The 14565-nt window shown below is 47.4% G+C and overlaps 1 pseudogene; it reads left to right on the top strand.

Moving 5' to 3' along the window:
- The first annotated feature begins 274 nt into the window (after window positions 1–274).
- Window positions 275–1770, top strand: LOC102135981 (hsc70-interacting protein-like; annotated as a pseudogene).
- Window positions 1771–14565: the final 12795 nt, after the last annotated feature.

The raw sequence follows: 14565 nt of genomic DNA, 5'->3' as shown, positions 1-14565 counted from the left end.
CCTTATTTGGAAATTAGCTGGGCGTGGTGGTGGGTGCCTCTAATCGCTGCTACTCAGGAGGCTGAGGCAAGAGAATCACTTGAACCCAGGAGGTGGAGGCTGTAGTGAGCCGAGATCGCACTATTGCACTCCAGTCTGAGTGATAGAGCAAGACTCCATCTCAAAAAAAAAAAAAAAAAAAAGTCCTTTCTGTGCGGTCATGCCAAGCATGATCCTGGAACCTGATCCTGGAACCAGGCTACAGACCCTCAGCTTTGCCCACCACCTCCTGACCATGGACCCCCACAAAGTGAATGAACTTCGGGCCTTTGTGAAAATGTGTAAGCAGGATCCCAGTGTTCTGCACACCAAGGAAATGCGCTTCCTGAGGGAGTGGGTGGAGAGCATGTGGGGTAAAGTACCACCTGCTACTCAGAAAGCTATATTCGAAGAAAATACCTAGGAAGAAAAACCTGATAGTAAGAAGGTGGAGGAAGACTTAAAGGCAGATGAACCATCAAGTGAGGAAAGTGATCTAGAAATCGATAATGAAGGTGTGATTGAACCAGACACTGATGCCCATCAAGAAATGGGAGATGAAAATGCAGAGATAACAGAGATGATGGATCAGGCAAATGATAAGAAGGTGGCTGCTACTGAGCCCTAAATGATGGTAAACTGCAGAAAGCCACTGACTTATTCACAGATGCCATCAGGCTGAATCCTTGCTTGGCCATTTTGTAGGCCAAGAGGGCCAGTGTCTTCCTCAAATTACAGAAGCCAAATGCTACCATCCGAGAGTGTGACAGAGCCATCGAAATAAATCCTGATTCAGCTCAGCCTGACAAGTGGCGAGAGAAAGCACACAGATTTCTTTTCTTTCTCTTTCTTTCTTTCTTTCTTTCTTTCTTTCTTTCTTTCTTTCTTTCTTTCTTTCTTTCTTTCTTTCTTTTCTTTTTTTTTTTTTAGAGGGAATCTTGCTCTGTTACCCAGATTGGAGTGCAGTGGCACAATCTTGGCTCACTGCAAGCTCCGCCTCCTGGTTCACGCCATTGTCTTGCCTCAGCCTCCTGAGTAGCTGGGACTACAGGCGCCCGCCACCATGCCCGGCTAATTTTTTGTATTTTTAGTGGAGACGGGGTTTCACTGTGTTAGCCAGGATGATCTCAATCTCCTGACCTTGTGATCCGCCCGCCTTAGCCTCCCAAAGTGCTAGGATTACAGGTGTGAGCCACCGCACCCAGCCGGGAAGCACACAGACTTCTAGGCCACTGGGAAGAAGCAGCCCATGATCTTGCCCTTGCCTGTAAATTGGATTATAATGAAGATGCTAGTGCAATGCTAAAAGAAGTTCAACCTAGGGCACAGACAATTGCAGAACATTGGAGAAAGTATGAGCAAAAATGGAAAGAGCGAGAGATCAAAGACAGAATAGAAAGAGCTAAGAAGGCTCGAGAAGAGCATGAGAGAGCCCAGAGGGAGGAAGAAGCCAGATGACAGTCAGGAGCTCAGTGTGGCTCTTTTCCAGGTGGTTTTCCTGGGGGAATGCCTGGTCATTTTCCCGGAGCAATGCCTGGAATGGGAGGGGGCATGCCTGGAATGGCCAGAATGCCTGGACTCAATGAAATTCTTGGTGATCCAGAGGTTCTTGCAGCCATGCAGGATCCAGAAGTTATGGTGGCCTTCCAGGATGTGGCTCAGCATCCAGCAAATATGTCACAATACCAGAGCAACCCAAAGGTTACGAATCTTATCCGTAAATTGTCAGCCAAATATGGAGGTCAAGCATAATGCCCTTCTGATAAATAAAGCCCTTACTGAAGGGAAAGCAACCTAGATCACCTTATGGATGTCTCAATAATACAAACCAGTGTACCTCTGACCTTCTCATCAAGAGAGCCAGGATGCTTTGAAGATAATCCCTACCCCTCTCCCCCAAATGCAGCTGAAGCATTTTACAGTGGTTTGCCATTAGGGTATTCATTCAGATAATGTTTTCCTACTAGGAATTACAAACTTTAAACACTTAAAAAAAAAAAAAGATCTTTGTTTGGGACACTTGAATGAATTTTCCTTGCTCTTAAGACCAAGACAAAAATCCTTAACATGAGCAAACTCTATGAGATTCGGCCCTTGCTTAACCTCTCAAAATCCCTGCTGTCCTCCCCTGGATTTCTGCTCTGCACTCCGCTGTGACTGTTCCTGGATTGCGCTGAGCTCCTCCCCACAGAGGGATGTGCACACATGGTCACTATTCTCGGGAAATCTCCTCTGTCCCCTGTCTTTTACCAAGCTAATTTTCATACATTCTTCAGATCTTAGCTCAACCAAGGAAACTCTTCCTGACTCTCCCTCACCTTCTTTGTAAGGTCTTCTGTAATATGCTGTCATTGCTCCATGTGCTTTTAAATCTCAGCCTATCTCTGTCTTTAATTGCACATCATCCATGAGACTATTTGATTAGTGTCTCCCTTACAAGACTGAAAGCTCCAGGTCAGCAGGAACCACACGTCTGTGATGTCCCTTGCACCATGCAGAGGCATTCCGTAAATATCTACTGCTTATGGAATGAGTGAATGAAGGTGCAAATCCAAAATGAGTAACAGAGCAGCAAGTTCCAGCCTTGAGGCCCAGGACCGTATTTCTCAGTTTCATGAACCTAATATGCTGGGGAGAGCCTGTTGTGAATCACACAGCACCCTCTCCTTTCTCCAGAAGATACATTTTCTTTTTAACAGAATATAAATTTTCTTCATGTTTCACGTTCCATACCCCAGTGTCAGCGTGGGGATAGGGGTGAGGGATGTCAATTAAACTAATCTTGGCAATCCCCTCGCCCAGGATTGATTGAGGAATAGGTATAGGACACAAGGCTAGTGAGACAGAAAGGAAATTTGAGTTTTATAAAGGGACAGGAAGATGCTCTTGGGTGAGGATGTGATACTTGGAACCACTGTAGCCTCTTGTGGCCCTGAGGGAACAAAGGCCCAATACATGGCAGAGGCAAAGGCTACTGGTGGGGAGAACCCACCTCCTCAATGAACACATAAAATGACCACCATTGAAACTGCTTATTATATGGAACAATAAATTGTTCCTTATTGGTTTAAGTCAGGGTTTCTCAGCATCACCATTGACACTCTGGGGTGCATAATACTTTGCTGTGGGCAGCTGTGCATTGTGTGTGGTCCTATGCATTGTGGTATGTTGAGAAGCATCTCTGGCCACTGCCCACTAGATACCAGTATGACCCCCTCCACCACCCATCCCAGTTGTGACAACCACTAATGTCTTCAGACCTTGCAAAATGTCCCCTGGGGAGTAAAACTGCCCCCAGTTGAGAATGACTAGTGTAAGCCAACTGAACTAAATTTTCTATTACTTGCAGCCAAAAGCCACTTAACTGATACAGCACCTTTTCCACTTAGTTTACCCATAGCAGATGAATCTCTTTTTATCACACCCACATCTGCCTCTAGCACCAGAGCTGCTCACAGACCCATTCACACGATTACATCTTCCCACCAACCCCATTCAATCACAGCCTTCCTACTCCTGCTTTACCACTCACTTCCCCAGTCCCAGCTCCAACCATCTCTGTCTCTCCCATCTCCTGCCACTTGCTGTGAGAGCTGATGGCAGTGCTGTCAGTTACTTGCTCTTGCTCTAACATTGCTCTCTGCTACTTCTGCTCCTCACCAGACGGAGGTCAATCGAAGCTTCCTTCAAATTTCCCCTGCCAAGGCTCTTTCTCCACCCCCGTTATTCCTGCCTAACTAATTTCATCTGTACATCCATTTATCCATCCATCCATCCATCCATCCATCCACTATTCAACAATATTTTGCACACTTACTATGTGCTTGGAGCTACAATAGACACTGGATAGTGAATGGATTAAGATATAGAACTTGTCCTTAAAGTGCATGCAGTCTGGCTAAGAAGACAGTTCACTAAGTCAATGAGAAGTACTGTATAAATGTTGAAGATATCTGACCTACTAGGAAAAAAAAATGCATTTTCACACCCTGAGTGGCCAGCACATTTAATTAGGTACTCAAGATAATGGAAAAAGTGGTCTTTATCTATTCATGGAGCAAGTCTGGCAAAACTGTATCTGCCAATGTGGTTAGTCCAGTTCCAGTAACTGGATGCATTTGGGAGAAGGGAGAAGGCCTGAGAAGAACTGGGTTCTGTTAAGTCAGACTTTTTTCCCCCTGTGCACTTTTCTCCAACTGGTCTGAATTAGTGAGGTCTAACTGTTTCTATTTAAGAAAAAGGCAACAAAATCTTGAGGGCGTGCCTCCAAAAATCTTGCCAAAAGACACACATGCACGCACGCACACACACACACACACACATGCACACATCACCACCACCACCAACTCCATCATCCACACACTCTGCCCTCGGGACAGGGACACACAGTGACACACACTGTCAGGCAGTTAAGGAAAAAGCAGAAATTGGGCATCCGTTCAAACAGCTTGAAGTTAAGAGATGGAAGACGGCTGTCGGGAGGGCAGAGCAGAGAGGGGCTTTGGTAAAGGAACTGCTCCAAGCACAACAGAAAAGGTCTGGCCTGAAGATTCTGGATTTCCTCTTTGGTTCTTTCAAAGAATGAGTCTCTGGTTCTATTTGGCTGGGGGACCAGCACTTGCGGGGTGTGGCCTCGGGCTCCCTCTTCCCCTGCACAGTAACACTATTGTTCGGTAACTGCGGCCAATTTATGGAAAGAGGTGGAATGTTTATGTAACTGACTCCGCTTTAGACAAGACGTTTGAAAGGGGAAAAAAATGACTGATGGAAGGAGGCCAGTCCAAACATGGTTTTTCTTCCTTTCTGGACACAGATGTTGGAAAAATGAGGAGAAGGAAGGAGGGAGGGAGAGAAGAAAGTCAGGGTCTGAGAAAAAGTGCCAAAGTCCAAGCTGGCCAGAGACAGCCAGAGTCTGTCTCTGAGGCCAGGGGCAGAGCCTTGGAGCAGAACCTCCGTTTTTGGAAGCTGCTGCTTTAATTAAACAGGTCAACCCAATCAGGACAGCTCTGGTGTGGGGTCTGGATCTCATTAGCCTAACATGGGTGGGGTGGGGCTGGCCTGGGGGAGTGGATCCCTGGTGTGTCTGTAGTGAGGGGCAGCCTGAGATGAGGGAACTTCTTTACTGCTTTCCCCAAAGCCAGGCCCCAGGCAGCTGGAGCTGCCAGGAGGGGCAGACCACAGATGGAGAATGCGCTTCATTAAGCACGAGTCAGTCCGCTCTGCAGCCTGGAGGCCCAGGCAGACTGGAAAAATCAGAACTGCTTTGAAAGGGAGTCACAGGAACAAATCTCACCCCTTCACTCAGCCCAAGTGCGGGGTAGTTAGGAGAACGAGATCCATACCTACACTTTCCCTTGAACCTAGGTTGCGCACTGAATGGCAAAGGCAGAAGTAAGAAGAAGAGATGATTGTCTTCCAGGTTACAGGACTCCTGTCCTTGGGAGCTCCATCTGATGGGGAGACTGGTTCCTGCCATTAAAGATCTCTGGTTTGATGGGGGAAGAACTCAATCTTGCACTTGGGGATACCTAGTAGATAGCCCCTAACCCTGGGATCCCTAGTCTGGTGAGAAAGGCAGGACTGTAGTAAATGAAACAATAATCAGACTCTCATAGAATTGGCATGTAAGCAGGTTCAGTGAGTTTTATGCAATGTGGGGACATCATATGCTAAAGGACTTATGTTTACAGTGGATCAGGGTTAGGGGTAGTTCCTAGAGGAGGGAAGGTTTGAGCAGTAAGATGACCGTGGCTTGGCTAGGACCATAGCCTATGTGTGAGCATCTGTGATGATGCATTCTCAATTCTTAGGGGACAGGACTTAGGAGCCCATGTCCCCAGAGGTCTCAGTTCAACTGGCTGGGTGTGGTGAGGTAGGGCCTGGAGGTCTGACCTCTCTCAAAATAGGAGAATAAAGACAAATCAGCTGACCACTTGGTTTTCCCCAAGGGCTGGCTGGGTCAGGTTGCAATGACATTTCTGTCAGCACGTCCCAGAAGCCAGGGACTGTCAGATGTCCCCCAAGATTAAGATGACTATATAATTTATCATTTAAATGAAGACTTTGGAGAGAGCAGGTGTGTTATTAATCATTATGCTGGGCCCATAGGCATAAACCAGGCCTGTTCCAGATAAACCAGGACATTTAGCCTCCCTCCCTTCTAAGATCTTTAAGGGCCTGTGTGTGTGTGTAGCTGAGGGTTATGAGAAACTGAAGGATTAGCTTCAAATATTCTCCTCAACACCCCAATTCGACTTGATTTTTAGAGAAACATGATTATTATGGTAAATAAAACATGTATGTATACAATGTGTGCTTATAAATAGTATATGTGTGTATGTGTATCTCTATATATATTTCTAGATAGATGATAAGAGATATATACACATATAATACAGAAGTCACATGAATTTTTTAAAAATTTGTTGAAATTAGGCCAGGTGTGGGGGCTCATCCCTGTAATCCCAGCACTTTAGGGGGCTGAGGCAGGAGGATCCCTTGAGACTGGGAGTTTGAAATCAGCCTGGGTAACATGGTGAAACCCCATCTCTACAAAAAAACTTTAAAAATTAGCCAGGTGTGGTGGATATGCCTGTAGCCCCAGCTACTCTGGAGGCTGAGGTGGGAGGATCGCTTGAGCCTAGGAGGTCCAGGCTGCAGTGAGCCGTGATCACACCACTGCACTCCAGCCTGGGCGACAGAGTGAGACACTGTCTCAAAAAAACAAAACAAAACAAAATTAAGTTAAAATGAGAGACCTCAAAATACGGTTGTCAGAGCAAGTCTCCTGGGACTATGTCCCCAGCATCAAAAAGGGCACTATCATAGACATATTCATGGCTGCCCAAATGTTTTCAATACCCTCTTGATATTTTGATAGTTTTTCAAGGATGCATCCTACCTTTCCAACGAAGACTAAAACAAAAGAAAACGGCCCTTATTTTTTCATTTCCATTGCTGCTAGGGGTGCTAGTCACATCAATCTGAGTCAATCTTTGTCTCTGAACAGAGTTACCCAGGCACAGGGACATGGCAGAAAGGGGTCCTCCCTTTTTGCTGGCACCAGATCACAGCAGGCACAGAGTGGGTAAGAACTGGCAGCTTCCTGCTCCTGACGGAGGCAGCAGCTCCCCTGGCAGCCGGATCTGCAGTGTGGCTCTTGGAGTCATCCTGGAAGCTCAGACTCAAGTCTGTTTTTCAGTCCTCTCAATATCCTTACTTCATGCTTAAACCAGATAGGGAGGATTCCAGGTTTTTATATTTGCTTTGTTTTACAAAGAAGGACCCTGATCAATTCAGAGGATGCAAGGGCAAAGTTTAAGGAGACCTGTTACCTACAGTGTGAGGGATGGGGAAATTTAGCCCCAAAGGATGAAACAGCTGCATAGAATAAAACCATCCCATCTATCTGTTGCCCAGCCCCAGCCTCTTTGAACATCCACTTGCTCTCTTCTGTTCTTCCCTCTTCCTCCCCTTCCCTGCCCCATCTCTGGAGCTCCATCACATTTCATGTCCTTGCTTCCTCACACTGTTCCTCAGAGGTAGGGAGGTCAGGGGGTGCTTCTCTCTGGAAGGTAAAATGCTACTCTGGAAGGTAAAATGATGTGTAGAGAGTGCAGGATAGTGGTGCAGCTAGCTAGGGGTGGAGCTGGGATGACACATTCATTCTTAATCTGGATCTCATTGTGTAGGGGCTTGGTGTTTCCCAAACCAGGGCTCCCTGGAGCCAGGAGCAGCTCAGGCATCTGTAAACCTCATTATAATTGATATATAGTGAAAGGGCAGACTGACTCAGATTTCAAGTCCCACTTTTGCTCTGAGGCTAGTGCAGTCCTGGGCAAATCACTGGCCATCTTTGGGCTTCATTTACCTCATCTGTCAAATGAAGAGGTTGGTCTAGATCACAAATTCTTAACCTTTTGGGTGTCATAGACTCCCTTAACAATCTGATCTTTGGGCCAGTTGAGGGGGCTCATGCCTGTAATCCTAACACTTTGGAAGGCAGAGGTGGGCAGATTGCCTGAGCTCAGGAGTTCGAGACCAGCCTGGGCAAAACGGTGAAATCCCGTCTCTACTAAAATACAAAAAAAAAAAAAAAATTAGCCGGGACTGGCAGTGTGTGCCTGTAGTCCCAGCTACTTGGGAGGCTGTGGCAGGAGAATTGCTTGAACCCAGGAGGCAGAGGTTGCAGTGAGCTGAGATCACTCCACTGCACTCCAGCCTGGACAACAAAGTAAGACTCCAACTAGAAAAAAAGAAAAATCTGATATTTGGCCAGGTGCAGTGGCACACACCTGTAATCCCAGCACTTTGGAAGGCTGAGGCAGTTGGACTGCTTGAGGTCAGGAGTTTGAGACCAGCCTGGCCAACATGGCGAAATCCCGTCTCTACTAAGAATATAAAAATTAGCCGGGCATGGCAGTGCATACCTGTGATCCCAGCTACTTGGGAGACTGAGGCAGAAGAATCACTTGAACCCAGGAAGCAGAGGCTGTGGTGAGCTGAGATCATGACACTGCACTCCAGCCTGGGCAACAGAGCAAGACTGTTTAAAAAAAAAAATCTGATATTTTTCATTCATCCCCAGTCCCTCCCCCTAAAAACTGTACAGACAATATTTTGTGTAAAATTTCAAGGGGATCATGGACTGTTTAAAGTCTATTATTCAGTAAGAGGATTCAAAGCTTTTTTTTTTTTAATCAGACTCCCAAAGGGATCTATGACCCCCAAATTATAAGAGCCCTGCTCTAAGGGCAGCTTGAGCAATGATTCTGGAGAGCTCTATGGAAAAGCCTGCCTACTGATCTTGGCTCTGCCCCTTGAAAGCGTTTCCCTTCATTGAGCCACAGTTTTCTCACCTATAAAATAAGGATAACGATACCTGTCCTGCCAACACTATAGAATTGTTGGGAGAATTACACCGTAAGGGAGGTGAAAGTTTTTTGTAAACTCTAAAGTGTTTTATATTATAATAGTGATCAATCAGCCAGCTCCCTTTCCCCTTTCTAAAGCCTGAGGGATGGTGGCAACATCAGGCTAGAGCTGGCAGAGTTCCTGGTAACGCACAAGGGCCTGAGAACTGGACCCCAGGAGTGTTGTCTCTTACAAATGGGTGACTCTCTCCCCGCCATGGGACCTCACTGAGCCTTCATCCTGTTCCACTGCTCCAGGCCCATAGACAGCACTTCCACTGGAGCTCTTTGTTCTCTGCAGTGCCCTCTTCTACTCAGCATGCTGACCGAGCCTGCCCACTGTCTGGAGCAGTCACGTGCTCATGCATCCACTGCTATTCCACAAGGTAGCAGAGACCACTCAGGGAGGTAGGACGGGCATGGTGAGTACAGTGTCATCTGTACCAGCCTGTCGTCCGCTCCATGACACTCCTAATTTCTCAGGCCACACGTCTAAATGTGAGGTTCAGAAAACATGAACCTAGGACTCATTCCCCTTGGGATGCTGTCAGATTGAGGGCATGCAGAGACAGGCATCTGCAGCTTGAGAAGGAGCCAGGATACACACTCACACACATACACACACAGTCGCAATCGCCCAGGAAGGGCCTGTCTGTCACAGGCCTGGCCTGGCCTGCATGGCACCAAGGTGCTACATCAAAGGAGAGCAGTGGAGTCGGCGATTACTCGGGCATGTGGCTCACCTTCCTGCCAGTATTTTCCCTGACAAGACTTTACTTGCCACCCACATTTTCCTCTCTGGTAACAGAGAGGATTAAAGGCTCCTCAATCTGCTTCTAACTAAAGCCCTCACCACTCCAGGAACTACTGGAGCTACTGTCTGCAACTCCTCCTCTCCCCCGACCTGCCTGCCCAGTCTTTGGCTCTGTCACTCTAGGATAGCCCCACACAACCCTCCCTGGGCCGTGGGGATGATGCTGGAGGGTGTAGACCAGAGCCAGCCAGCCCCAAAATGTTGACCCTCTGGTGTCGGGGAGTTTTCACTGAGCAGTCCCTGGGAGTGATGGCAGCTTCCATTGCCTTTCCCAGTCCTTCCAAAGTCTTGAACTAGGGAGATGGGCTAAGGGTCCCCAAGAAGCAAGAACATGGTGCCCAGAGGGCACGGAGGAGAGGGGATGTGGTTGTGAGCCAGATGGGGGCTGCATGATTCCCTGTACAAGGGATCACGGAGATCCAGGCCTTGACTTGTCCAATATGGCAGCCACTAGTTGTATGTGGCTATTGAGCACTGAAATGTGTCTTGTCCTAATTGATATGTGTTGTCATTGTAAACTAGACCCCGGATTTCAGACTTAGCACAAGACAAAAAAGAATGTAAAATATCTCATTCAAAATGTTTATATTGATTACATGTTGAAATGACAATAATTTGTATATATTTGGGTTAAATAAAATATATTATTAAAATGTTTTATAATTTAAAACTGTTTTTTATTTTGTCAAAATTAAGGGACTGGGTGTGGTGGCTCATGCCTGTAATTCCAGCACTTTGGGAGGCTGAGGCGAGAGGATTGCTCGAGTCCAGGAGTCCAAGACCAGCCTGGGCAACATAGCGAGACCTTCTCTCTATTAAAAAAAATTAAAAAAAATTCTTTTTAAATTGAGACAGAGTCTCACTCTGTTGCCCAGGCTGAAGTGTAGTGGCACAATCATAGCTCACTGCAGCCTCGACCTCCTGGGCTGAAATGATCCTCCCTGCTTAGCCTCCTTGAGTAGCTGGAACTAACAGACGTGCAATACCACACCTGGCTAAGTTTTAATCTTTAGTAGAGACAAGGTCTCCCTATTTCCCAGTTTGGTCTTGAACTCCGGGTCTCAAGTGATTCTCCAGCCTCGGCCTCCCAAAGTGCTGGGATTACAGGTGTGAGCCACCACACCCAGCCTTCATTGTTAAAATTAATGTCACCATTTTTTTTGAAATGAACTTTTTTTTTTTTTTAATGTGACTACTAGAAAATTGAAAATGACATTCATGATTCGCATTATATTTTTATTGAGCAGTGCTGGTCTAACAAAAGCACAGAGTTCCCCACGGGGGATCAGCCACAGAGAAGGGACCAGTGAGAGAGGACCTGCTGTGCCCATCTTGAACTCTTCTCTACCATCGGTCTTGTTCAGCTGTGAACAGGAGCCTCTGAACAGCTTGCCTGAGAATGAGACTGACCTGGAGCTAGAACTAAAGCTCCTGACTGCATTTTAATGCTCTGTTCTCTCAAGACAGGGCCCCTCATTCCCTCACACCTGGGGCTGGGTTGATGAATTTGTGGCTTATGGTGCAGGGGAGGGGGAAGGTACCCCCAGGGTATCCCCTGGGCATCTGTCTAGGAGACCTTCACTGCTGGACTCACCGAAGTTTTAGGGACCAGAATGTGGTGGTAGTTCGTGTTTATTCCTGCCAGGAGCCCTTGTCACAGCCTGCAAGCTTAGAAAAGAGAGATTCCCCTTCCCACGTAGGGCATATTCTATTATTTATTAACCCCGAGGAGGCCTGCCCACGATGGCCTTCCAGCTGGTTAATTGGATTTCATGACAACTTTTTTAAAAGGAATGTTCTGAGGAGCAGTGTTGTGTCCTGCCCCAGGGGTCCTGTGAGGTTTCCTCCATCTCCTTGAAAACGCAGCCACTGCGGTATAACGTGGAGCTTTAATCATACATGTCAGTGTAGCTCCAGTCACATCAGAAGCTGTGGTGGGGCTGACACAGCCACTGATGCTCCAGGATGGGAAATAAGTCCCTTTCTTACCTATGATAGAGAAAAGATACTCTGGTGCCTGATGTGTGGGGGACTACTAGGTCATTTGTGAGGCACTTCTGCTTCGATTACAGTCCCTCGTAGGTGAAAGTGTGCTGCTTATCACAATCAGCATGTCATAGGTTTGCATTTCCTTCTGAGGAGACATTAATAGACGTAAGGTCCTATGATAACAGCTATTAGCATGGCTGAGGCCCCTATTTAAACAACTGCTTTGAGACTAGGCGGCTAAACACTAGTGTTTCACGCATGGGCTCACTACTCTTCCTCCCAGGTCAGTTTTGCCATGGTTGTTTCATCCAGAGGATGTTCAGGGGAGGGCAGAAGGGGAGCCCCCTGGAGATTCATGGCCACCCACTGTCCCATGGCCTAAGCAACAGCTAAGGAGAGGGACAAAACCCGCTGTACAAAAAAAGCTATGTATGCACAAAGCTGCATTTTTAAGGACAGGCAAGAATTCTTGGTGTTCTGGTAGAATTTACTGGAAAACCCTTATAGACTGTTAGTTCCTGCCAGAATGGGTGATTTACAGGGAGGCCTACTGAGGATGGAGACTGGGAAACTTAAAACAAGAAGGTAAGGAGCTAACGCCCTGTTTAGTGTCTTTCTTGTGTAGAGTTCTGACACTAGACACTTACAGTAAGTATGTGCCCATAAACCACTATCCCATGGACCCGAGGGAAGAGCCCCTTCCTAGGATTTGGAAGGGTCCCTGGAGAGAAGGAATGGCGGTATGTGTACTGAGGCACTAGAACCCCTAGGGATGTGTGCGGTGGAAGTTCAGATAGCCACGGAATCTATCCTTTGACAGGGTGCTCTCTTTATCTGGAGGACTTGCTCATACAACAACAAATGGTCACCCTAAACTATTCCCCCACATCAACAAGGACAAGGATCCTAGAGCTATTCATACTGCGTGTTTGGCATTATTTAAAGTGACTTACATACACCATCCCAATAACTTAGCTATGGGTATCGTTAGCCACATTTTGCTCATGAAGAAGACTGCGCTTAGAGAAGTCAAGACATTTACTCAAGGTCACAAAGTCATAGGAAGCCAGGGTTTTAACTAAGCTCTCTGATTCCAAAGCCCATGTTTAATTTCTACTTTATAATGCCTTCCAAAAAAAAAATCTCCCCCAAAACTATGATTCTAGTTGAAAAGTAATTCTAGAGAGGGGGGATATTACATTTTATGTATCACAGAACAGAACTATAGTAGTCCTGGCAGGCTTCACACAAAATGTGGACCTTGACTTGGCCTTGAGAGCAAGTTACTCTTTGTATAAGTGGGGGCATGGAGAGGTTATCCCAGGCTAAGGGAAAAGCTGGAGTGAAGGCTGGGAGGTGAAAAGTTGCAGGTCAGCAGGAGAGGACATTGAGAGGACAGACGTGGCTGGAGCAGAAGGTTCCCCCCAGGGAGCAGAAGGTGGGGCTGGGCATATAGCCTGGGCTGAGGTCTGGAGGGCACTGAAAGTCAAACCTGGGAGGTAAACTGCTCCTGTTTGCCTGGCGATTTAGGACGATCAGCTACAGAATGGATGGAATGGAAATACTGGGGAACTTAGGGGCGCCCTGGGCAGGGCTGAGGCTCTGGACTTCACCTCCGTGGACCTTAATCTCCCTTGCTGTGAGAAGGGTAGATAAGCCTGAGTGCTCAGAAGCCTGGGCCCCTGTGGAGCTTGGTGATGCTAAGGCACCTGAGGGATGCTAAACCACCTAGGTTATGGCTGCCAGGTGCAATGGCAGAGGTGCAATGGTAGCACCTTCTTTTTCCATGTAAAGATAACTAGAGGGAAAGAATTGACTAATTGTGTGAGAGCAGAGGGAGGAGTTCAGGTGACTCTGAGAGTTCAGGTGTCTCTGAGATTCCAGTTGGAGGATGTGAACAGAGTATCCCTCCCTGCAGTTGGTCCCTAACACTGCCTGAGGCCACACCCAAGTCTAGGAGCTCCAGTCCACCCCCTGGGCACTGGCATTCTGCATGCCTGGCTTGGAGGTAGGGTCTCCCCAACTCCTCCCTGCCCCCTCTGCAGTAAAGCTGAGACTTTTCCCATTTCTCCTGCCTCTTGTTTCTCTAATTTTATGATTGTATGAAAACAAAGTTCCCAAATTGCCTTTAATTAGCTTTAATAAGACAGCCTTTTTGCTAATTAAAACGATTATTAAGAAACCATTTATTGAGAAAGAACACAGTTGTTAGAACCTACGAGAATTCTGAACTCTTAATAATAACAACAGCAGCCACCACCAGCCCCATCAGGCCCCAGAAACTCAAACTGGGTAGTGCTCAGGCTGGGGGCCCAAGATTTCCAACTTCTCCCTCTCTCCAGAGCACCTTGTGGGCAGATGCTGCCCGCAAGCCTATAGTTGCTCCTTTCCCCAGCACTGAGGTTCTCTCCGTAGAAAATGTCCCCGGTAAGTAAGCAGGGGCAGGTGCCTGTTAAAGGGTCTGATGCAGCCAGAGTAAAGCTGAGCAGGCAGTCAGGAGACAGTGAAACCTCCAGTCACTTCATCTCCCTGGACCTTTATCTCCCCTGCTGTGAGAAGGGTGGGTGGGCCTGGGTGGCCTCAGAAGCCCAGGGCCCTCTGGAGCTTGGTGATGCTAAGGCGCTGGTTGGAGCCTGCACTGTGGAAACCCACACCTCTGGGTAATGGGGGAGTCTGGGGCTAGCAGAGCCCAGAGCTTATTTCATCCTCCTCTCCTCCGTCTCCAGGAGGGCTGCTCAGGCAGCTGAGGCAAGAGACTCCTGTCGCGAAGCTGTTGAGGAGATTCGGAGACTCTGGGCTCCCGCTAGGAGCAAGCAGGCGCGGTGCAGCGAG

This window comes from Macaca fascicularis, chromosome 1 (genome assembly GCF_037993035.2).
Source record: "Macaca fascicularis isolate 582-1 chromosome 1, T2T-MFA8v1.1".
Taxonomy (NCBI): domain Eukaryota; kingdom Metazoa; phylum Chordata; class Mammalia; order Primates; family Cercopithecidae; genus Macaca; species Macaca fascicularis.
The sequence above is the reverse complement of the archived record's forward strand: the minus strand, read 5'-3'. Positions and strand labels throughout refer to the sequence as shown.